The 26,226-nt window shown below is 46.4% G+C and overlaps 1 protein-coding gene across 1 annotated transcript in view; it reads left to right on the top strand.

Annotated features, from left to right (window-relative positions):
• The window catches only part of LOC144175501 (putative 4-coumarate--CoA ligase 1), a gene marked incomplete in the record, with an annotated part of 354,765 nt that overhangs the window by 230,296 nt on the left and 98,243 nt on the right, over positions 1-26,226 (top strand).

A 26,226-nucleotide genomic window follows, 5' to 3' on the forward strand; every position in this document is an offset into this window, starting at 1 on the left:
TGATAACCAAACGGATATGCAGCGGCTAATAAATATTTGCGGCCAGGAAGCCACTGACCTCGGGTTAAATTTCAGTGCAGAAAAATCAGGAATAATGGTTTTCAATGACGCTACCACCGATGTAGTGTCTATCCAGGAAGGCGAATTACCTAGAGTGAAGGAATATAAATATTTGGGAGTGTGTATAAACGAAGGGGATAACTACTTAAGTACTCACGAGGAGCAACTTAAGGTTAAGGGAAAGCGAAACGCAGCTATAATGAAGCATAGAGCTCTGTGGGGGTATAACAAATATGAAGTAGTAAGAGGAATGTGGAAAGGAGTAATGGTTCCGGGTCTCACGTTTGCGAATGCTGTACTCTGCTTAAAATCAGACGTTCTATCAGGCCTTGAAGTAAACGAGAGAACGGTAGGATGTTTGGCCTTAGGCGCGCATGAAAAAACAACTAACGAAGCAGTTCAGGGAGATATGGGCTGGGCGTCGTTTGAAGTTAGAGAAGCTCAGAGTAAAATATGCTCTTAGATGAGGTTGAGGGCAATAGATCAACGAAGGTGGGCAGCTAAGGTTTTAAGGTACCTATACTTGAAAAGCGTGGACACGCAGTGTTTAAGAAAGACTACAAGGCTCACAATGAAATACGGAAAGAACAGAGGGGAATCCAAAACAGCCAAGGTAACCAAAAAAGAGGCGAGGCAGATTGAAACGAATAAATGGAGGGAAAAAATGGAGGCTAAAACTTCGTTAGAGATGTACAGGGCTGAGAAGGTGAAAATCAGAAAGGAAAATTTCTACGATAATTCCCAGGGCAGTGCTTTGCTTTTTGAGGCTAGAGCAGGTTGCCTGCGAACTAAGAGTTTTGTGGGGAAGTATTCACACAATGATGGGGTATGCGTGGTCTGCGGAAAAGAAACAGAAACTATGCGGCACATAGTGTTATAATGTGAGGGTATCCATCCAATTCTACATGAAGGGAATGTTGGGCTTTCAGAAACCCTATGATTTACGGGTATCAGAGAGGAAGTTAACTTCAAGGCTGTCGAGAGGACGAAAAGAAGATTAGAATGCTGGTGGACGAAAAGCAGAGAGGGGAATATTGCCTAGGACAGTTACCACCTGTAACAGGGAAAAGAAAGTATTTCGGGCCTAATAAGCGCTAGTGCCTGCCCTAAGAAGCGCTAGTATTACACCAAGAGTGTAAAACATGGTTATATTAGTCCTTTTTGGTAAGATGACATGTCATCACCCCGCTTCAAAGGGGAAAACAATAAGAATCATCATCATCATCATGTCCACAATTCTCGTAACTCTCGCGGAAAAATAACTGGACCTCTAATCACTTGCGAAACTGAAAACGCCAAGAAATTTTGGATTTACAAAGCTCAAGAACGGGCGTTTTGTCCTCAATATTTGACCCAACCAGTGATCAGTAAATATTTGCCCTACCGTGATGAGGATCGTTTGATTAGAGTGGGAGGACGGCTACAGAATACTGACTTCACGACCAGCGAGCAACACCCAATCGTACTTCCTCCAGACGACGAATTTACAAGATTAATAATTGAAAAGAAGCATAGACGGCTTTTTCAAGCCGGCGTTCGAGATACGTTGGTGCAGTTACGTGAGCAATATTGGATCATCAGAGGTTGTCAAATGGTTAAAAAAGTGATCAGTCAATGCAGTACGTGCAAGAGACATTCAGCGAAGGCAATGAGCGAGCCATTCGCCCCTCTCCCAAGGGATAGAGTCACCAAATGCGAACCGTTCAGTATCATTGGAGTTGACTTTACTGGACCATTGTACCATCGAGGAGGAGACGGAGCCAAGAAATGTTACAATTGTCATCTTCACTTGTGCCGTCGGTCGAGCAGTACACGTCGAGCTTGTGCGAAGTCTCAACACGCAAGACTTTTTAGATGCATTCCGTGGCGTTGCAGCCAGGAGAGGAAATTGCAAGACAGTATATTCAGACAAGAGCCTCACTTTCAAAAGAGCTTCGAAAGATTTGAAAACTATTTGGAGGACTATGCGAGATGAGGGAACATTGAAGTACTTTAGGGAAAACCAAATCCACTGGAAATTCATAGCCGTACGAGCCGCCTGGTGGGGCGGATTTTGGGAAAGACTTAAAAAGAACGATCAAGGAATCACTGAGAAAAGTTTTAAAAGCTAATTGTTTTGGCTATGATGAACTGTACACTTTACTTATAGAAGTTGAAGTCATTGTAAACTTGCGGCCACTGATTACCCTTTCAGCGCCCCTAGAGGAGGAACCCTTAACTCCCGCACATTTTTTGATCGGCAGAAGACTGCTGTCGGCACCGGAAGGTGGAATCTTATAGATCCAGAAGAAGTCATCAGAAGAAGAATTTTGGGGACGCTGGCGACGACGGGAAAAGTTACTAGACGCCTTTTGGAGTAGGTGGCGTAAAGAATATATACTGCAGCTGCCATCCGCCCACACTATACATAAGGCTTCGTAAAGCGACGCTAAAGGTGGCGATGTCGTCCTCATTGTGAACGAGAAAACAACAAGGTCGCTTTGGGATCTGGCGGTGATTGAAAAAACTTTTCCGGGCTCTGACAACAAAGTTCGTCTTTGCCTTCTCAAGAGTTCGGACGGATCTTGTATTCGACGTGCAGCGCAACATCTGTATCGCCTGGAAGCGTCGAGTTAATGGTCCTCTTTTCGCCGGCGGGAGGATGTTAGAAAATGTATTCTATTTCGTAGCTTCAAATCAGGCACATACCTACGCAGAGATTGGACAGCAGGTTCCCTACCAAATTAGTCTGAACGCACGCACAAACTTCTTCTTTTCTTTGTGGTATGTGTCAATAAACACCCCATGTTCGATGGGTCTGTTCGACGGGTTCTGGACTCTGGTCTTTTCGCAAAACGAGGATTGTCGTACTGGATCGGAGCAGTCTGTCCTGATATTTTCCAATCGAGCACACAGGTTCCGCTCACTGGCTGGTCAGAATCACTCAATAATTAACAGTGACTCTGGCTTGTCAATGGCCGGAAGAGGTTAGGCCGTTTGGGTAAAATCAGCTGCAACTTCTCTCTTCGGCGCATTGATGCAACATTATTTAGACCGTTGCTCATTCGATCTGTAGCACTTGCTCAAGCCGCGGTCGCTGAAGAAGTTTCCAAACTGGGTATCTACTCTTTGTGTTATCTGATGTTCGTCCCCTCGCCCTAAAGTTCTCCCACTCAATTTGCGCGGAGCAGAATGCCCGCAGTTACGAAGCACAAACCCATTACTAACACTGCTGCCCTACAGAATCCAGAACCCCTGATGACAGGCAAATCTTTTTCAATTGTTCGCGCATTGGCCATTTGTTCCGTTACTGTCGATACAACTGGTTGTCGCCGCCGCAGCCGCTCAGGTTCCCTGGGTCAAGTTACTCAAGCGACAGAACCCACGAATTCATGCCTAGTTCCCTGCAATGTGGCGCTTCCGGCAGTACTCGAAGCACCTGTTTTAGCCACTCACCGCCCGACAATGTCGCCAACCTCGTTTGCCACAATCTCGCCGCCCTTGGCCGCCTGTTTCGCACGCAACTAACTGTAAACTACATTATGCGGCTCCCTGAGGTACTGCTGCAGTTCCGAACTGGCTGGAAAACCTAATGTTCACTATGACGACGAAGTACAATCTGTTCGAATTTGACATTGCCGGTCTTCGTTTGCACGAATTATTAGACACGGGTGGGAATTATTTGGTCATGAGCTCGCACCTGCACCGCAACCTTCACAATGTCAAGACGCCTGCCCCATTTACATTGTAAGAGTCGCCAAGAGCCCTACATCCACCGTATTAAGCCTTAGTGGTGGTCAAGTTGGGGTTACTGGACAGATGATTTCAGTCCTATTCACGGCCGTAAACACCCGCTCATTGGTCCTGACTTTTTTACTGACGACGCCACCTTCATAAAGTGCGGCTCCGGTACCCTTTTTGTAGACTTGACTATCGCACTTGTTGCCGGCTCTGAACCACATCCCCGTCTATACTCTGCCAAACATCTCCGAATATCTACGAAAGCAATCAACTACGTTTCTTTGTTCCTGTACCCACCTGTCCCGGACGACGGCTACATTGTTTTACCTCTTACTAGCCTACCCCCATAACACACTTACGCTTCCTTACACAGTCATCGGGGTGGCACAAAACAGCGTAAGCTTCCGGTCTTTTTTTTCCAGTTCTCCTCCAAAGTACTTTCACAAAAAATGACATTGGCCGCCCCTTGTCCCCTCGACAGATTCCAGCTCTGCTGTGTCCACTGATGTCTCTTTAAGTGAACCCAACCACCTAGAGGATCATTCGCCGACCTCTGATGAAATAACAAAGTTGATGTCGATCCTTTCCACTTTAGAGTGGGCACGGGAGAGCGGCAACCATGCGGTCGTCGCTCAACAATCCCTTCCTGTTTCTTGTGCAGCTCATCGCCCCCTTCTGCGCATGGCATTCTTCGGTTCCACATGCGTCAGCATTTCCTGCTGCCGACCGTCGAATGTGGCATGTCTTATCTTCGTAGTCTGAGCACCGGCACCACCCCCGTGACCACATCAGCCACACCGACATCGACATGGTCAAGCGCGGAACGTATAAAGAGCTGGATGCAGCCGGACACCTTCAGTGGGCACGGGAGAGCGGCATAATGGAAACTGAAAGCGCAAAAAGGACACGGACAAAGAAAGGGGACAACAGGACGAGCGCTAACTACCAACAAAATGTATTTGGAAGAAACCACAATATATACATGCCACGCTTTCCACTTGCATACTACCACACATGCGCAGAGACACTTATAATCGCCTGAGATAACAGAGTTCTTTTTGAGAAAGGGATACAGAGGGTGTGCTCACGCAGTGAGACTGCAACCTATCTATTTTTTCAGCTTCTATAATTTCTCTTGTTAATCTATCTTTATTCTTGCCGATTATGATACATTTGTCGAAGAGCGGTTCGCAGTGCGGTTTGTGGTGACACGTGGAACAGTGATGCGCTAACCATCCGCCACTCCCGTTTTTGACATTGCTAGAGTGCTCGCGAAGCCGGTCATTAACACAGCGACCAGTCTGCCCAATGTAACGTTTGCCGCAAGAAAGAGGAATTTCATATACCACGTTTTCTGCGCATGTTGTGTGCTTACATTTATGTTTTATACCGCAACGGCTACGGCGTTGACCCCAGGGATTACTCATTATGCATAACTTGCCCAGTTTTTCTGGGGCAGAAAAAACCATTCTAATATTGGTACGTCCGGCAATTTTCTTGAAGTTGTGGGAAATATTGTGGAGGTAAGGTATAACCGCATACTTTGGACGGTTTTCGAGTGAGGCCGGCTGCTCTCCCTGCGTTCGGGCTCGCAACTTTTTTAGCAGGGACTCAGCAACAGCGATTTGCAACAGAGCCGGATACCCCGAGTTTGACAATCTTTGCGATTGTTGACGGAGGCTGGTAGCCATTGAATGGTCACACGATTTCTTGATAGCGTTGTTAAAACACATGTTTATGATTCCCCTCTTCACCAATTTAGAGTGTGCGGAATGAAAGGGGAGGATTGGTTTGCTGCTCCTTGGTTGGTATGCCCAACAAGTGTGATCTGGGTGAAATGTCAAGTTTATGTCGAGAAACTGTATTGAGTTATTAACCGGAAGTTCAAAAGTACATTCGAGGGGCCTAAAATTTTCTTTAACAACGGATAACACATCATGGGCGCGACATTCTAGAGCATCAGAATTACAATCTAAGAAGAATAAATAATCATCCACTAAGCGAAACACACGAACAACATTCATGCTGTCAAGGCGGCTAGCCACAATGTTATCTAGTTTGGATAAAAACAAATCCCTAAGAATCGGAGCAATGCATGAGCCAATGCATATTCCTTCGCGTTGCAGGCATGGCTTACCATCATACTGAATAAAAGTGGAACGTAGATAAAACGATAAAAGTTCTAAAAAACCGCTAACAGACACCCCTGCGGCATTTTGAAATGGGACACTACCGAACTCGTCAATGTAGCTTTCCATAAAATTAAGCAATTTGTCATGTGGCAAAGAGTAATAAAGGTCTTTAATATCTAGAGAAAAGGCATACAGCACTTGTTTAGAACAAGAATGCAGGAAGTCTAAAATATCTTCCGAGTTCTTTACAAGAAAGGGATCGTCAAAGGTTAAAATGCTCAACTTCTCTTGTAAAAATGATGCTATTGACTTCTGCCATGTTCCCGTTTCAGAAACTATAACTCGCAGTGGTCTATCAGGTTTGTGCGTCTTGGCACTGAAAAACACATCAAGAAAATCTTTTTTTGAATTTTCGATGCCGTTGACCACTGTGCCTAAATTTAGCTTTTTACACAGTTTCTTGGCTTCACTTTTCACTCTAGAAATGTCAACTTTATCGTGAACCCCAAAAACAGAGGAAACTGCCGCGTCCGCCTTTGTACGAAACAGGTCATGAGATATAACAGCAAACCCCCCCTCTTTGTCTGCGGGAACAACCGAGATGCTGTGGTCTTTTAAAAATGTAGCAACACGTTTTACCGGTAACTTGGAGGGAACCGGCCTGCAGCGAGACAACACGTCGACGCCTTCAGAGATGCACCGGTTATGCTCAATGTCAGCGGCGTGCCGCGACACATGATGCACCAAAGAAAGTAACTCAGGCGCCGAGCGCCTCGGTTCCACAGCAAACTTCGGCCCTAAGGACAGGACATCTTCAACATACGGAGGCAAGTCTATCGGTTCCATTCGATGAACGACACACCTGGACGTTGGCCGAGTCTTTCGGATGGCTGTCCTTAGCTGCGTGAGTTCAAGGGTCCAGAGGAATTCCGTCGTCTGGTTTGCGATGCGTAGACATTCTCGAAGGTGTCTCCCAGCTTTCCAGGCCCCATAGGTGCGTAGCAGTTGCGAAGACAGGAGCTCTCTGTAGAAACGTGCTTGGCGATTCCACTCAGCCTTCAAAATTCTGCAAATTCTAGTGCCGTGCCCTACAGACGGGCCAAGGCTACCGAACAACTGCTTGACTTCTTCGGGGAGCAGATTGTTCCGAATGCAGAAAGATAGTCTACGTGCACGACATGTGGCTAATGCCAAGAGAGCGATGGTCATTGAAGGGTCAAGTGAACAACATTTAAAAGAGCCCGATGTACTAGAAATGAAGTCCAAAAGGGTCATGGTTTGGGCCTGTTGGTGATGCATAATGGAAACTGAAAGCGCAAAAAGGACACGGACAAAGAAAGGGGACAACAGGACGAGCGCTAACTACCAACAAAATGTATTTGGAAGAAACCACAATATATACATGCCACGCTTTCCACTTGCATACTACCACACATGCGCAGAGACACTTATAATCGCCTGAGATAACAGAGTTCTTTTTGAGAAAGGGATACAGAGGGTGTGCTCACGCAGTGAGACTGCAACCTATCTATTTTTTCAGCTTCTATAATTTCTCTTGTTAATCTATCTTTATTCTTGCCGATTATGATACATTTGTCGAAGAGCGGTTCGCAGTGCGGTTTGTGGTGTCACGTGGAACAGTGATGCGCTAACCATCCGCCACTCCCGTTTTTGACATTGCTAGAGTGCTCGCGAAGCCGCTCATTAACACAGCGACCAGTCTGCCCAATGTAACGTTTGCCGCAAGAAAGAGGAATTTCATATACCACGTTTTCTGCGCATGTTGTGTGCTTACATTTATGTTTTATACCGCAACGGCTACGGCGTTGACCCCAGGGATTACTCATTATGCATAACTTGCCCAGTTTTTCTGGGGCAGAAAAAACCACTCTAATATTGGTACGTCCGGCAATTTTCTTGAAGTTGTGGGAAATATTGTGGAGGTAAGGTATAACCGCATACTTTGGACGGTTTTCGAGTGAGGCCGGCTGCTCTCCCTGCGTTCGGGCTCGCAACTTTTTTAGCAGGGACTCAGCAACAGCGATTTGCATCAGAGCCGGATACCCCGAGTTTGACAATCTTTGCGATTGTTGACGGTGGCTGGTAGCCATTGAATGGTCACACGATTTCTTGATAGCGTTGTTAAAACACATGTTTATGATTCCCCTCTTCACCAATTTAGAGTGCGCGGAATGAAAGGGGAGGATTGGTTTGCTGCTCCTTGGTTGGTATGCCCAACAAGTGTGATCTGGGTGAAATGTCAAGTTTATGTCGAGAAACTGTATTGAGTTATTAACCGGAAGTTCAAAAGTACATTCGAGGGGCCTAAAATTGCCCCAGAAAAACTGGGCAAGTTATGCATAATGAGTAATCCCTGGGGTCAACGCCGTAGCCGTTGCGGTATAAAACATAAAGGTAAGCACACAACATGCGCAGAAAACGTGGTATATGAAATTCCTCTTTCTTGCGGCAAACGTTACATTGGGCAGACTGGTCGCTGTGTTAATGACCGGCTTCGCGAGCACTCTAGCAATGTCAAAAACGGGAGTGGCGGATGGTTAGCGCATCACTGTTCCACGTGTCACCACAAACCGCACTGCGAATCGCTCTTCGACAAATGTATCATAATCGGCAAGAATAAAGATAGATTAACAAGAGAATTTACAGAAGCTGAAAAAATAGATAGGTTGCAGCCTCACTGCGTGAGCACACCCTCTGTATCCCTTTCTCAAAAAGAACTCTGTTATCTCAGGCGATTATAAGTGTCTCTGCGCATGTGTGGTAGTATGCAAGTGGAAAGCGTGGCATGTATATATTGTGGTTTCTTCCAAATACATCTTGTTGGTAGTTAGCGCTCGTCCTGTTGTCCCCTTTCTTTGTCCGTGTCCTTTTTGCGCTTTCAGTTTCCATTATGCATCACCAACAGGCCCAAACCATGACCCTTTTGGGAGAGCGGCAACCATGCGGTCGTCGCTCAACAATCCCTTCCTGTTTCTTGTGCAGGTTGGTAAAGCACCATCATTGTATTCCAAGCGCTCTAACAACATTTGTCTGCTGCTTCTTCCGTGCCCAAGTGTAGTTTACGAGAATGTCTGTGATTGTGTATTTGTTATTAGACTGTTACTACTTGGCGGTGATGTAGAGCTTAACCCGGGGCCGCCTGATGAAGAAACGATCAGGCTGCACAATGAATTACTTACAGCCATCAACGCCATTTCTGCCAAACAAGACTCTAGGCATGCTGAAGTTATGGGTGTGCTTTCTGATTTAAGAAAAAATCAGGTCGAACTAACCCAAAAGGTGTCCGACTTGGCGACAAGGCTGACCACCGTAGAAGCAGCGATCGAGTCGTTTGAAGGGATGCCCCCAACAACATACATTTCAAACCTAGTTTCCGAAGTTGTTCAAAACGAATGTGAGGCCACAAATTTATGACTTAACGATCTTGAAGATAGATCCAGACGAGACAATCTACTTTCCTATGGTATCTCTGACAACCATCAGGAAAAGTGGGAGGACTCTGAAAAATGCGTTCGTGACCTACTGTCTCGTCACTTTAACATGCACCTCACGGACGACATGATCGTTCGAGCCCATAGGCTCGGAAAATTTGTAGAAAATAAAACGCGACCGATTATCGTAAAGTTCTTGTCCTTTTAAACAAAGGATAGTATTCTGTCGCAAAAGGCAAAACTAAAAAACACAGTAGTCTCTATCAGCGAAGATTTTTGTCGTGAAACGCGTCAATCACGAAAGAAGTTGATAGAGTTCGGCAAAGCTAGCGGGCAGACTTACTCGCTCCGTTCTAACAAGCTTACAATCAACAAAAAGACTTACATCTACAGCGCAGCCACCGACAGTGTATGCGAAATTGAATTTTCCCGAAGCACACAAGCCGCTGATAACGCTTTATCTGCTGGCCCCCAAGACACTACCACATAGCTATCTTCCGCACAAAATGTAAACAATGCATCCATCTTTTTCACAAATGCTCGAAGTGTTCTTAACAAATCCATAGCCCTTTCTTCCGCTGTTGATTCTTGCTCCGCTGATATTGTCATTCTGACTGAAACCTGGCTTTCCGCAAAAATTAAGAATAGCGAGATACTAGACTGCGAAAAAACGTATTGCTTTTACAGACACGACCGCGACGTTCGATCCGGAGGAGGAGTGCTTATAGCGGTCAACGATAGACTTGTTTCGCATGTAATCCCGGTAGTAACGCCACTTGAGCTTGTTTGCGCGCGCATATTTCTTGCTAGCCGAGAATTCATAATCTGTGCCTGTTATAGATCACCAAGTGCGCCAAATTCTTTTTGCACCGAACTTCATGACGTAGTCGATAAACTGTGCCTCAGATACCCTAACTCTCCTCTGCTCGTTTTAGGTGACTTTAATTTTCCAAACATACAATGGCGACATGATTCTGTTATTGTTCAACAAAATTCTGCGCAGTGCGCAGAATTTCTAAACCTCTGCGGTGATTTCAATCTTACGCAACTTGTTCACATGCCAACGAGAACTACTACTACGTCTTCTAACACGTTGGACTTAATTTTTTCCACTACACCAGATTTGCTTTCCCCTATAACTTACCTACCAGGCATAAGCGACCATTCCATACTTCATTTCACGTTGAAAGCTCGGGTACCTTCAAATAAGTCTTTTAAAGTGATACAAGACTACAGCAGAGCTGATGAGCCGTCAATCACAGCTGAGCTAGAGGCGTTTCTCGCCGACTATCTTCCTAACTTCTCCGATCGCACGGTTGAAGAAAATTGGTTCCTTTTTAAAGGGGCCCTGAAAGGCTTTCTGAGCACACTAAATGAACTAGCGCAATCGTTAGATTGGGTCGTCAACGTCATCTGTGCCAAGTATTAATCTTTTACGCGCAGCTGAAAGCCCACACTTTTGTTGCAAAGTTTGTCGCTTTTTTCTCACCCTTTCCTTCGTGTTTTTGGACGCCGCCATCTTCACATGTCTACATCATCGATTCCCAGATGTTCGTCATGAGCTAGACATCCTGCTATTGGGCGGCTTTTTCACGCACTTCCGGCAAAGAGATGAGTCGTCTGCTCAGCGTCGGCTCGCCGGCTGATCTGCCGGCGGAGTGCCGGAGTGCTTGGACATTTTACGACAAACGAAACAAGTGTAAACTAACGTTTAACCGTTTGTATTAAATGCAGCACGGCCATAACACGACATGGATATTCCCTTACCTGAGTACGTTCCGTAAAGAAAGCGTTGAAGCCCCGTGGCACTTCTTTCGTGCAATCGCAGAGAACGCCCTGAGCCGAATGCCCGGGTTTGACGCATACATTTTATTCTACTTCAAAACAATCCAGAGATGGGTTTCGAACGAACACAACGTCACAACATGCGTTGCAAGTCTGAACCGCGATTGAAAGACGATGGGTTGCCTCCTCCTGCCCGTCGTAACTTCGGCACTCACCTCGCGCGCGGTTTGCGGGGACGAACAGCAAGTCACTTAACTCCGGCGCACAAGCCGAGATGGCTTTTAGCCACGCACACTGCACATACCCCATGCGAAGTTGAGTCGTACGTCGCTCGAGAAAGATAACCCAGACCATGGGAAGCACTATCCACCCGCAGAAGCACAACGTCGCATTGCATCGCGAAACAAAGACGTCCACAACACACACACACCATCGCCTCCTGTAATGTCAAACGCATCTCGCACTTCCCAATGGGAGTGGGTGGTACGCCTGCAGTGCCCACATGTCGCGAGGTGGGGCCCCAAGCTGAACCGGGAACACGCAACTGTAACTGAGTTCTACAGTGGTTTGTGCCTTGTTGTCAAGGCAACTGGTGTTTGAGATTCTCAAAGAAGTGGCGCCCGCTCCAGCGCTAGAAAGCTAAGAGCCGCGGTGGAGCATGCTTTGCCAACGTTGCCGCTCTCCACCACGCGTCGCCCCAAGCTGAACTGGTCACATGATTGAAGGGTTTTGTGCACGGGTTCTGTATCGATTTAAAATGTCTTTTTCACATGCCGCCGGCAGGAATTACGACCGCCGCAAAATAAGACCCGGCACCAGCGGGGCCACATCTGATACGGCACTTTTTGGATAAACAGTGTCGGTGCATCAAAGGGAACGAGCGCACGATCTTCCCCGTACGGCTGCGAGTTCGCCGCCGATAAAAAGTCACGTGCCACCGATAGCAACTGCACCAACGAACACCGCGAAAGGGCAAGGCCAGGCCGCCGCACACATGCGGCCAGATTTTTCGTTCGGTTTTCCAGCCTTGAGCGAAGTGCGGGATTCATGGTGTCAACAAAGCTTGCCCGTAGCAGACGACGTAGCAGCGCAATAGCGGAAGTACGTCACCGCTGCGGAGCGCAGCATCATGGGAGGCAAAGCTCGCGCGCCGTCAACAGCGGAGAGTAAGTCGAAAGGAGGAGGAAACGCGGAGCGACGATAATGCCTGGTTTTTGATTTACGATTTCTCAGCTAATACTCATCGCTTTAACAAAATTCTTGCGGGAGGAGATTGCAAATACATTGCTTTATTTGGGTACATGTACATCCATGCATCGACGGAAGGTATTTCAGGACCCCTTTAAGAACAAGCTGTTATTTCTGATAGACGACTATGTCCCAAAAAGAAAGGTAACAAATAACCCACGTTCACCTTGGTTTACAAATTCATTAAAGCGGTTCCGTAACAAAAAGAAGCGCATGTTTCGTCGCGCGAAGCGAACACATCGGCCCGATCACTGGTCGGCCTATCGTAGAATTAATACTGACTTTAACGCAGCCGCTTCGAATGCAAAGGAGTCGTTTTATACTGATACGATGCCATCATTGTTACAATGTAACCCACGAAAGTTCTGGAGCATAGTCAGCGGCACTGAAAACAAACTTATTCAACTTGTTCAATCAAATACCCCAGTCTCCCCAAGTCAATGCTGTTCCATTCTAAACAATACATTTTCGGCTGCTTTCAATCGCGTTGTTTCTACCGTTATGCCACCTTTCACACCTCCGCAGTTCCTGCCAATGGATCCCATTATTATTGATTCTGTTGGTATTGATGCATTGATACGTAATCTCAAAATTTCATCCTCTGCTGGCCCTGACTGTATTAATTCTAAAATGCTCAAATGTACTCATGTGTATTCATCTGTTATTCTTTCAAAAATTTTCGAGCAATCTTTGTACCATTCTGTATTGCCTCGCGATTGGAAGGTGGGAAAGGTGTCTCCTGTTTTCAAATCTGGTGATGTTCATTGCCCTGATAATTATCGCCCCATCTCATTAACATCTGTGCCTTGCAAAATGTTAGAACACATAATATATTCCCATTTAATTGAATTTCTTGAGTCCAATTCTTTTTTCACTAACTGTCAACACGGGTTCAGAAAAATGTTTTCTTGTGAAACGCAACTACTAACATTTACTAACGATTTGCTCGCAAATGCTGATTTGGGAATTGAAACCGATTGCATATTCATAGATTTCGCTAAAGCCTTTGATAGTGTCCCTCATGATTTATTAATTTTCAAGCTCGGCAAACTAAACATTGATCCAAAAATTTTCGAATGGATTAAAGACTTTCTTTTCAACCGTTCTCAATTTGTTATTGCTAACGATTACTCATCTGCTTTATCTCCGGTAGAATCAGGAGTGCCACAGGGATCGGTGCTAGGACCACTTCTTTTCCTTGTTTATATCAATGACCTTCCAGACTGTGTTCAATTCTCGACAATTAAGCTATTCGCGGATGATTGTGTAATTTACCACAAAATTTCTGACCTTGCTGATATTCAAATTTTGCAACATGACCTTAACAGTGTAGCTAACTGGTGTAACAAATGGCACATGAAGCTTAACATTACGAAGTGCAAAAGTATGAGGATATGCCGGCAGCCCAGTAAAACATATACGCATGCGTATTTTCTTCACGATATTCCTCTTGTACATGTTAACTCTTATAAATATCTTGGTGTACATATTTCTGATAACCTGTCATGGAACACTCACACTGACCACGTAATAAAGAACGCTGGTCGCATGCTAGGTTATTTGCGCCGGAATTTTTCTTCCGTGCCTTCATCCTTAAAATTAACCCTGTACAAAAACACTCGTCCGTTCCAAATTAGAATACGCATGTGCCATATGGGATCCTCACCAAACCACGCTCACCCTGGCTCTAGAATCTGTTCAAAACCGTGCCGCTCGTTACATATTATCATCTTATTCACGTCTTGCCAGTGTCTCATCTATGAAAAATACGCTTAATCTCCCCAGCCTTTCACACCGTCACAAATGCTCTCGTCTTTGTTTGTTTCACAAAATTTATCATCACAACCCTACTTTAAAGGACCAACTTATCCCTCCCCCCCGTTACGTGTCATCTCGAATTGACCATTTCAGTAAAGTTGGTGTACCATATTGTCGTACTGATATGTATCATGAATCATTTATCCCCAAAACCAGCGTAGAATGGAACCGCCTCCCTCCCACCATCGCTGCCATTACTGATGCCACTCTCTTTAAAGCAGCCATTCACAACGCTTCTTGTTGAATCACTCTTGATTTCTGTTTCTATGCCATTTGTGTAAAACAACTGCACCTTATGTATTTATGTTACCACTCCTTTCTGTTATGCCCTATGGGCCTTGAAAGTATTTTCAATAAATAATAAAAATAAATAGAAGTTCGCCAACTATACGAACTACTGTCGGTACTGGCATTTTTACTCTTCCTTTTGCATGTTGGCTTGCAATACAACTTTACGTGCATCCTACAGGGACATATTTGATTCGGGCGACCGCCCGTTAGGCCAGACCTCGGACATAATGAATCATATCAACACCGGGGCGCTGAGCCCTATTCTCCGGCACCCATTACAGGTGTCTCATACGGATCGACCAATCATCCCAAACCAGGTAGAAAAGAAGCTGAACAACATCGTCAGTGAACATTCTTCAAGTCCCAAGGCATCACCAGTCGTCTTGGTGAAACACAAAGAGGGTTCTCGGTGCTTTTGCGTTGCCTACTGGCATTTGAGCCTAATCACCACATAGGACGTTTACCCTCTTCGTCGTATAGACGAGGCCCTCAATTGCCTTCAGGGTGCGTCGTATTTCTCGTCTATTTACCTACGATTTGTATTTTGGCAGATTGCTGTCTATGCTATGGACTGGTAGAAGACTGATTTTTTAAATGCCAGACGGCTTGTGCCAATACAAGCTCATACTATCCGGTTTTTATATTGCACCTGCCCTATTTAAAAGAATGGTCGACTCGCTTTTCCACAGTTTGAAGTGGTCGATGTGGATTGGCAATTTGAATTACATCATCATCTTTCCCCATTACATCATCATATTTCCCCAACACAGCTCCAATGCCTTTAGGACCACATTGCGGTCTTCCTTCACGTCGGGCTTCAACTCAACTTGATGGACAACAACTGAATATCCTTGGGCATTGACTTGACGCTGCTGGTGTGCGACCACGCCCTGGCGAGGTTCGCGCTATCAGAGAATTTTCTTTCCTGCAACCAACGAAGTCCGTTCCCACCTTTGTGGGCCGGTGTTCCTACTTCGGCCGTTTCATGGAGAATTTCGCTGAGATAGCTCGCCCGCTCACGGATATTCTGAAGACCGATACATCCTTTTCGTGGGTTTCCGTGCAAGAAACCGCTTTTTCCGCTGTCAGGGGCCACCGGGCCAATTCTTCTATTTTCGCCTAATTCGACAACACGGCTTCCACAAAAGTTTGTACTGGTGCAAGTGGCTACGGCATAGATGCTGTATTCTTCAGCAACAATCCGGTCACACTGGAGTGATGGCGTACGCCAGTCGCCTTTTGACCATTGCCGAATGCATCTATTTCATCACTGAACGATAAAGATTTGCACCTACCTGGTCTATAAGCAAGCTCTGCGCGCACCTGTAAGGTAAACTATTTGCTGTAGTTACGGATCACCACGCGTTATGCTGACTTTCCTCTCAATAGACGACACCAGACGACTTGGTCGTTGGGCATTATGTCTCCAGGAATATGACTGTTGGTCGTCTACAAGCCTGGTAAAATGCACAAGGGCACGGAATGGCTGTCTCGCCGTCCTCTTGATCAACCTGATCCTACCGAAAATGAGGACGGCCTCTGAATACTCGCTGTGTCAGTCTTGCTCAACATCGCTGACCATAAGCGCCGGGAACCGTCGCTTTGAAAAATGATCGAACTTCTCACCGGTGAGCCAGCCAAGCACTCTTTGCGCGCATTTATGCTCCGTGATGGAGGTCTGTCCCGCTGAACCTTTCGAAAAAACACTACTGACAAGCGTCTCGCTGTACCTCAGCATCTGATCTCTGACGTCCTGCGTGTTCTTCACTACTCGCCTACAGGTGGTCACGTGAACATGGCTCAGACTGACGGCTGCGTGTGAAAACGTGTTTACTTGCCCGGATTCTACCGCTGCTTGCGGAGATACTTAATGGCTAGTGACATTTTCCAGCGTCTAAAGACGCCTCGTTCGCTACCAGCAGGCACCCTTCAGTCAATCCCGCTCCCCTCCCGGAACTATCCGTGCGTGTAGGATTGGACCTTCTCGGCATTTTCTCCTTGTCGCGGTGGGGAAATAGGTGAATCGCGGTTACCATTGATTATGCAAGGCGTTACGTTTTACAACGCGCCTTTCACACGAGCTGGGCAACAGACTTAGACAACTTCCTTTTACATGACGTTTTTTGCTCACGGAGCCCCTTATCAGCTGCTTACGCTCGGGGATCGGTTTTTCTTGCCTCAAGTTATCTACGACCTTCGTCGCTCATGACATGCAAACCTCAATCATACAACTGTCTATCTCGCCAAGACAAAAAGACACAATGAATGCTTCAGCACCCGCTCCAATATACTCGCCACGTAGGTGTCCGTCGGCCACTGTGACTGCGACGTTCCACACCCACGTTACTTTTGCGTATAATTCGTCTGGCGTCGACACCGCTGGCTAGTCTCCTTTTTTTCTGTTTTGGCAGCGAAATAGCCTTGCTATTGGATACCGTGTTACCTGACTCGGGGTCGTTGACAACCGATTATGCACGAGATGCTGTAGCGCACCCTGAATTGGCCCGCCAGGTTACTCGCGCCAGGATATCGATGGCACAAGCAACCCATCAGCACAATCATGATGTCTCCTTCTCACCATGCACATTAAGGCTACTATGGACCCGATCGCATCACGTCGGCGTGTGTAAAAACTCCCAAGCATTTCTCCGAGGGTGAACATGGTTAACTGCGAATGCACGGGGTGATGCTATGAGGGGGAGTAAAGTTAAAATCCGTTGGCATTCGCCCATGAGCGCGCGCGAGCCGACCCACGGAGGTCTGGCAGTTTATCGCTGCATATATAAAGGGGTACGCCGCGCCGAGCGCGCCGAGCCAGGTGGCTGAGAGAGGAGGCGAGCTCAAGAGGAGAGGGACAGCGACGCACGGCAGCTCCAGCCGTGCGAGGGGGAGAGGAGAGAGTGGGACGTCACGGTGGAGAGAGAGGCGCGCGGCAGCTGCTGGGGAGAGGAGGCGCGCTGTGACGTCATACCATGACATCACGGCGCGAGGAGCGGTGCGGGGAGCGGCGCGCACCAGCGCAGCCACGGCGAGGAGGCGGAGCGAGCGCGGTCACGTGGTGAAGTGACGTCACCGCGCCGTTGCTACCGACGCTCCTCTCCGCTCCACGCCGTTGCTAGGGAGAGGAGGACGGCGGACGCCGCCGCCGCCACCGGCGGTGGAAGGTTTGGGGTCGCTTATAAAGTGCATTCGCACTTAAAAAAATTCGGTGCTGTTTCACGGGCTCCTACTGCGTCATAGGTACGGTAACGACCGTGACCCACAAAATCGGTCTACTCACACCCTCGCCACCACTATCGCATTCAACGTCGCAGGTCGCCCACATCTCCCCTCTCAACCCTTATCATTCGCGCGACACAAACTGCCCCTATTCTTGGTCGGTCGTTTTCACGGGCGCGGTGCATTCGCTGCCGGTGGGTATTTTTCCGGCGGTTGTCACCAGAAGGGCCTCAAGAAGGAGGCAAGATAAGCCATGTGTGCTGCGATGGCCAGCCTGTCATCAAGGTATACGCACCAAGAAACTGATTGGAATTCAGGCTCGTACATTGCCTTGGGAAAGACGACGACAACACTCAGAGCCACTTGGGCACCCGCTACCTACCGGCGACTTTTTATATTTACTTCGTATACATTTCATTGTAACCACTACCTCTGCCGCGATGTCACAATATATTGCGCCGTTTGACGTTTGCTTGCTTTTGTTTTTTTTTCATTTCTGTCCTTGTTGCGCCCTCTCATCTCACTTTATTTACCCCCATCTGGAATAGCAGCCATATCGGTAGTTGAGCTGATGTCTTCCGCTTTTATGAAAGTTTCTCTACGACTTGAAAGGCTGCGAATTACACCGCATATTTAGAGAACTTCACGAAATCATCAAATTCATTTGATAAAAAGCTTGTAATAAGTTTTGGGAGTGGGCTTTGTAACAGTTTCCTGCGGAGTGCGAGACGAGATGGGAGCAGAGGGACCACGGTAGCTCGACAATTCTCGCTGAAGGGGATTTTATAGGGGGCCTGTGGACTTCGACACAAACATGTGTTAGACAACGACTCACGACTACAGGAGAATGTTGAGCATGTTGTTTACACAAGTGACAATTAAGTGACTAACAAAGTAAAGCAGTCACCATTGTTTCTTCTATGTAGGTTTCACTAACAACGGCAAGTGAACAGTCCCCTCAGTCGTAGTAACGATAGCAGAAAGAAAACTGCGGTAGAGAAACATGATCACCATTCTATTGAAGGAACACATGCATATTACGAGAATTGCGCACGACGTTTGTGCTACAAATTTTATTTGTGCTGTATATGCCATTATGGATTGCGAAGCGTCTACATCTACAGCAGCTGTGCAACATGCCAGCGTGCACCACGATTTCACGTGAATTCTTTCGCGTCCACTACATCATGAGGTATGCTATGTGTGCCCATAGATTCAAGAACAATAATATTGCTCAAACGTTCCACAAAAGTGTGTTTTTACCATTCCAAATTTTTGGTATCTACTGTGGCGACGCACATACAACTCCACAGAATAAAAAAACAAGCAGGTGTAATGTGTATACAGGCGCAAGAAAAGAAGGCTGTCAATATAACCTGTGAAATAGGCGAAACTTTCCAGTGGTTGAAACCCATTTCACTGAAACGTCCGGAATAAGCATGAAATTACGATGGTGGTTATCGCTTCACTATAGAAAGTCCCCGAATGTCCTCTTTCGTTTGAGCTATATTGTAGAACTAATGACCTATTTTTCGTCATTTTTAACTGCTCAGTGCGAATACAAAGCAGCTAAATTTTCATTGAAATATTGATGCTAGGGTTTAACCCACCCATGAAAAGCAGGCGATGAAGCCCGCCGCAGTGGAGGGCAACGAATTAAGTTTGAACACCCCGGGATTTTAAACGTGCACCGAAATCGCGTACATCCTGGCGATTTTGCTTTTCGCCTCAACCAGAAAACTCCATTTTCATATGCGCGTACAATATTAGGGTAGACGCATTTTCGGCTGAACAGGAAGTAGCCCAGTGTGTTCGGGACACGCACAGAAGGGCGATCATGGGGATTTTATCTTTTACGAGTAAGGCTAAGACTACTTATGTCATTTTCAATTTGCAGTGCCGCGACAGGTAGTAGCCACCTATATATGTCGGTGTCTTTCACACCAGAAACTTAAGAAGAATTTTGGGACGGTGCTGGAATAGTTGGTTAGGGTTTGCAATAGGCGACAGGAGAGGGGCCAGGGGAGTTAGTTCTTACCAATTTTCACCTGAACCAACTGTACGAATATGCATTCTAAGAGACAACATTAGAAGCATAGGTATCACAGCTTTTTTGACGTGTATAGCCTTTATATATTATGCTCTTAAAAGTGCTTCAGTCGAAAAATCAACTCAACGGGGATTATAAGAAGGACCATGAGCCTCTGAAGACCACAGTCACCTTAAGTGGTCCATTCTAATTACAGTCAATCACGGATATATCGAAGCCGAATATATCGAATTATTACATATATCGAACTATGCAAACATCCCCTCGGAAATTCTATTCAAAAGTATAGCACTTTTGTATGCGTGTATCGTCAAACTCCGTATATCGAATGGCGTGATGAAAGTTCCCTTGCAAGTGCGCTTCTCCTTGTGGAGTCCAAGAGGATGATGGGTCTCCGCCCGTCGCACACTTAGGTGGCTGACAATACCGGCGAAGAAACTCTATGCCTTCATAATCTGCTCGACCTTCTTGATGCGCCAGCAGGACCGTAGGGTGTGATTGGGAAACCGGCGGGAGGTGTTGTCACCCGGCGGCGGCTCTGCTGGCATGGATACCAGTGCAGCGTGGGGGGTGTTTCTTTTGTTAGCGGCGGTGTGTCTTCGGAGTCATAGCCACCATCAGAACGGAAAGAAGGCGGACATCATAAGATGGGTGGAGGCCAGTTGGAAGGAGTCGTCGGTTGCAGAGGCATTTGAAATTTCGAAATTCTTCACAGCACGTTTGAGCACGACACTTCGTAGCAGGCTGCCGTAAGGCGAAGGCAGCGCAGTCCGGCCATTGTGGAGTGTGTCATATGCATGTTACTAAAGCTGGTTCAGTAGGGCGACGTCTTCGCGGGCCTAGGCGAAAGTTACGCGGACACAAAAGGCGACAGACGCCCGTGTGTACAAGATTTCGGCGCACGTAAAAGATCCCCAGGTGGTCAAAATTATACCGGAGCCCTCCACTACGGCGCGCTTCATCGCCAGCGTTGCGTCAGCGCAATAAACGGGTATAGGTCTTTTCGGTACAGGGCAGTTCGGTACAGGGCGTTTCGGTGCGGTCTTTTGGGTACACGGACCTTTCGGTACACGGGCGTTTCGCGACACGGGCGTTTTGGTACACGAAATCTCGGTACGGGGTGGTTTGGTACAGGTCTTTTCGGTACAAAAACGAATTCGGGCTAGCTTTTAAGCCAGCAAAAATTCTTGCTCTTATTTTGGCGTTATTTTAGGCAAGGGGATGGTTATACGGCCTTGCTAAAAAACGTCAGTTTATGTGTTGGATATTAGCAGGAATATGTTAATGTTTCGGAAGCTTCGCTGTAAAAAACGCTGAAAGCCAAACAACCACCCTTGGGTGCGCTGGGCATTTTTCGTACCAAAATACGGCAGCTGCGTCAAAAAAAATTTACACTCAGTTCTGCTGAGATGATTAGGCAGTGAGGCTCATAGAATATCAATAAAAGTGTTGTTACGAAATGAATTACTATATTCGCTTTGAATAGTGATTTCGGAACGCAGTCGACACCCGTTAACACGAAGTCCATGACCACAAAAAATTTCCAATTAATGAATATTAGGAGCATTGCGATTAGTACGCAACACTTCTTCATTTCTTTATATTGTTCAGAACCTCTACATTCATCGCCAATTCTAGCACACGATATGGTTTCCCTGATAGTTCAGACTTGAAGCGTGTAGCTTCCACCACGCAAACTGCTCACACGGGGTTGTGCGCTACAAAGAAGGTTGAGGACCCGAAGAGGGAGAGATGCGTACGCTGGCACGAGTCTCAGCTGATCTGGCTGCACGCGGCCTTGATTGCGAAGAAACCTATTTTAAATATTATCGAGAAATCACTGCCACACCGATTCTTTTTATTCAAAATTCCCTGCAATTACACGATGCATGTTTTGGTGTTAGCTTGAACATATCTGAACACTTTACTTATTCGATTGCGCGTATATTTTCCAGGACCAGAATATCACTTCCAATGAACGAAAATTTTTAATTATGCTACTTTTAATTATCGAGACTCGATTGAACCTTTTTTAGGAACGTATTGACCGGGCGTAGTCAATACGTATTTCTGGCAAGGCCGTATAAAAATCCCCTGGCCTAAATAACGCAGAATAGCGAACAAGAAAATCTGTAATAAATAACCACCACGTCAATAATAAATAACCACCATGTCAACGAAACGCGCAGCCTAAAGCACCCGCGGGAATTTGTCTTTGTACCGGAAAGCCCGTGTCCCGAAACGCCCGTGTCGCGAAACGTCCGTGCACCGATAAGACCGCACCGAAAACCCCTGTACCGAAACGTCCTGTACCGAAAAGACCGGAGCCGAAACCCTACAACCAATCATGAATCAAAGACGAGAGCGTTTAGTGCCTCGAGAGTGAATTAGAGAATACTGACATTTCCATGCGCCATTCCCGATGCTGCAACCGCAAGTCAGTTCGTAAGTGTTGATCAAAAGTTTGGCGGATCGCGGCGATGCGGGGATCGCTGTGGAGATTGTCGTTACCGAAGTAGCCAACCTTATCAGCGACCATGATGACGTGTCCAATCGCCTACGGCAACCGAGCTTCCGTAATTAGCGGCCTTGTGAGCGCAATGAACGGCGCTGGGCTTTCTCATTTAAACGCGGTTAGTAAGCTTGAGGGCAGTTTGGTGAACTTCCTGACGTACAATATGCAGCAAGCGAAGCTCGCGGACTTTTTTCTGACGAGTTTTGTATTGTCCGTGCTTTGAGGAACAAATTGCGTAGCTACCCTTTTTCGCGATCTTGGAAATCTCTCAGTGATGTTCGGAGTTTGCAGATTAGCTTCAGATGGCCACATTTTATATTTCGAATTATCGACATATCGAAAATTTTCGCGATCACCAAGGAGTTCGATATATCCGGGATTCACTGCAGTTGGTTATTGCGAATCTGGGCGTGTATGACCACACTGCAACCAAATAAAAATTTCCAAATTCACCGAGGGCTTCACACGGCACGGATAATTGCCATTGTACCAGTTTCTCGAGTGAGTATAAGAGCAAGTTTTTAGTCCAAATTTAGCATTAAACTCAGGCAACCGGAACGTTCGGTTTAACAACGTACCAAACTATGTACCACTCATTGGCTGGGGAATTAAAGCACATAGAATAAAGAAGTATTTGCCGCCGCTAGAGTAAATTTCATCCGAGCTAAACACTGTCAAGGCCTCCTGCATGACGTCTCGGCTTGCCACATGCGCTGTCGCGACCATCGGCGGTGCTCTGGTCATGTGCAACTGGCCGTGAACCCCAAAAAAGTTTGGAGCACAAGAAGGCACAAAAGACACAAGGGCGGGTTTAATATGTGATAGGTTCTGTGGCGTTTCGGGTGGACTCACTTAGTTTGAGCATCCTGCATGACGCCGAGTGGAAGTCAGGGCCTAGCAGTGGTTCCAAGTTTTGTTGGCGGTTCACTGGCTCTGAGTGGCGAAGCACTTTTGCTTGCGACGTCATTGTTGCAAGTGGCTTTATATTATTCATAAATTTTTAATTATTGCCGGAAACGCTTTTACAGGTATGGTGTGAAAGCCAAAATGCGACGTCGATTGCTTCAACCATAAAAAGCGATGTGCATTCACCAAAAAAATACAGGTAGGTGAAACACCCTTGTGCTTGACTGAAAAAGCAGTCGGGTACCCATACAATGTAAAAATAAGCCACCTTACACACCGACTAAGCGAGTCCTCTAAACGGCCTAATGATCATTGAAGGGGACATAGAATTTTTTCTTAATATTTGTTATTTTAAAATTGTTCTAGAGGGTGTAGATGGGTTTTCGTTTAGGCGAGATTTCCCTTTACATCAGATTAATTTTTAAATGACAGAAGATGGCACTACAAGTCTATCTGGCGACTGACTGTATACTCGATAGACAAACCTGGAGCAGGTGTTTTACACGAGAGGAATCCCTAGAGTTACGCACTAACGCCTTTTATTTGTGCCATAACTCCTTCTATTTGTCAAATTCTATTAACTGGAATGTATTCTTTCGTATTTTATATGAAATGTACGCGAATAGTTCCTATACCAACCTTATATTTATATTGCAATATTTGTTCCGTGAGACGGTTCATGGTTACCGCCTCAAAACGCATGTCTGCTTTGCTCCTCAATTCCGTTTTTATAAGAGCTGAAACCAATCGAGAGACTGACAACCGCATTTTATTTTTCGAAATCTAACCTAATTCTGTCCATGGGAACTCTATCAATGAAGCACAAAACCTCAAAGATGCGTTGTGTAATTCTCACTGGGTAGGTCTCTCTGTAGATGAGATAAGGCCCCGGCTAAATACAAACTTGAGAAATAAATCCAGAGGGCGTCTAGGCCGCGATCTCTTCGTGGGTTGAATAGGCAGCCCAGGGTCCAAACGCGGGTTGTACCTCCGCAGTTTGTGGCGAATTGAGTATTTATGGAGCTTTAATTTATATGCCCTCCCGAAATGAAAAGCCGCAAAGCTTCTTCCCCAGTGACATGCTCAAAGCTCTCTGTCTGGAAGAGTTTACCGGCACTAAAAAGCGTTGAAATTTGTTGGTATTGGTGCTGAGGCGCAGCTACCTATATCAACCACTCTTATCATATCCAGCGCCATCCAGTTGTAGACGTCGTAGTATGGTGCTGGTAAAGGACGCCTGTGGCACGTAGAGCCAGCGCGTCTTGAGGGATCAGCCCATGTTAAACAAAACATCTCGTGCAGTTTAAGATAGTCGTAACCCTTGGAATAAAATTTGGGCACAATGCAGCTGCCCTATTCGTGGTGCTGTCTGTATCGCACAATAGAAATATTGTCATTATGTCTGCAGTAAGCCCCATAGTACAATCGAATCTGGAATGAGCTCAGGCGTGGCTACTGCTGCTTTGAAGTTGACCTTTCTTGTGCCCTTCGTTTCTTATGTTTAAGATCTCTTTTACTGTGCGTCAGGTATTCACACGCGGCAGAGAGTGTAATCCTGTCCAGATTGGCTCTCCACTATTGAAATTTGCAATGAAAAGGAGTGTGGACAGAACTTTAGCGAATGGCTTTTTAAACCTGTTTCAACTTCTGCAGCTAAGGCAGCCAGGTTCTTTTATTGGATGCGCCATAGATTGCCGTGTAGTATAAAGCCAAAGAAATTGAAAGGGGCCCGCGTTTGCAACTCCCCAACCAAAGCAGCCACCCAGTCTGGACATGTGCAGCCCATTCTCGCTTTGTACCCCTAGCCCCCCTCTCTGGAGCCTTGCGACTGCGTGCTGGGTTGCAACAAACTCGGAGAAAGTGAAGCGCCCCTTTTCAGAACGCGGACTACAGCCACGACTTGTCGCCTACCGAACTGGGAAGGCCAATCATTGCTTACAATTTTCAAGAGGTTTATTGGTTTCACTCATGGCGGAGTCATAATCAAACCGCACTGCAGGAAACCAACTTTACACAATACGAGGGCTTATGTTGATGCAGATGGCAAAACCAAAAACAAAAACGCTTCGCGTGGTCGGATTTGACGATGGTTACCTCACATATTAAACCCAACATCTGCCTGATTGCGCCATCACCAGATTCATGTCGCTCTCAAGGTTCCTTGGGTTTCTTTTGCGGGGGTTGGCACAGGGCTTTTGCGGTGTTGAAGTGAATTTTCGCTACGAATTTCGCATTTTGGTTAAAATTTTTCCGTGTACAGGTGACCATGGTCTAACGAAGACGATGGGCGGGGGATCAACTTTCTCGTGAGGGATTCGTTTTCTGTCGTCTGAGTTTGATCTTTACCTCGCAATGCTGTAGTTCTCAGTTTGACTCTAAGGCAGTTTGCAGATCGGTCGTTCCCACTTTGACTTTGATTGCACCTGATTCCACTTTGGGCCTTTGTCATTCGATTTTCCACGCAAGGAAGCCATGCGTTTCAACCGTTGCCGTCGTTACAATGAGTGGATTATGAACTTCTTGACCAAACGTTTTTACCTCTTTCATCAATTATCATTGCTTTAAACTTGGTATTTCACCATTGGATTTGCCCCCTCGTGCAAGCTGTGCGTTTCAACCGTCGCCACCATTACAATCAGCGGATTATGAAGTTTTTGACCACGCTTACGTTTGACCACACTTACTCTTTACTCAATATTTTCTACAACAGCAGCAGCACTGTTTGGCTGAGGTACTTTCAGACACCCTAATATAATCTAGGCTACCTGAAAACTAGGGCAAAAATACATCTGTCTGCGTGTGTCCTTTGACGGCGTTACAGCGCTTCCCAATTATGATGGTATGCATGCCGATTTGACCTAGGCGTGGAGGAGAGCTTCTAAGCTTGTGGTTTATAAATATTGTAGTTCCGTGGCCTACTACGCCACCCGGGCAAGGGACGCCGCCACGGTCCACACATTTATCAGCGTGCGCAGCCTTCAGAAGAAGTGGTGAATACAAAACAAAGGCGGTAACACAGCGCAGCTTAGC

The sequence above is a fragment of the Haemaphysalis longicornis genome, unplaced genomic scaffold, assembly GCF_048455015.1.
Source record: "Haemaphysalis longicornis isolate Haplotype H1 unplaced genomic scaffold, Haemaphysalis longicornis Haplotype H1 scaffold_3, whole genome shotgun sequence".
NCBI classification, from domain to species: domain Eukaryota; kingdom Metazoa; phylum Arthropoda; class Arachnida; order Ixodida; family Ixodidae; genus Haemaphysalis; species Haemaphysalis longicornis.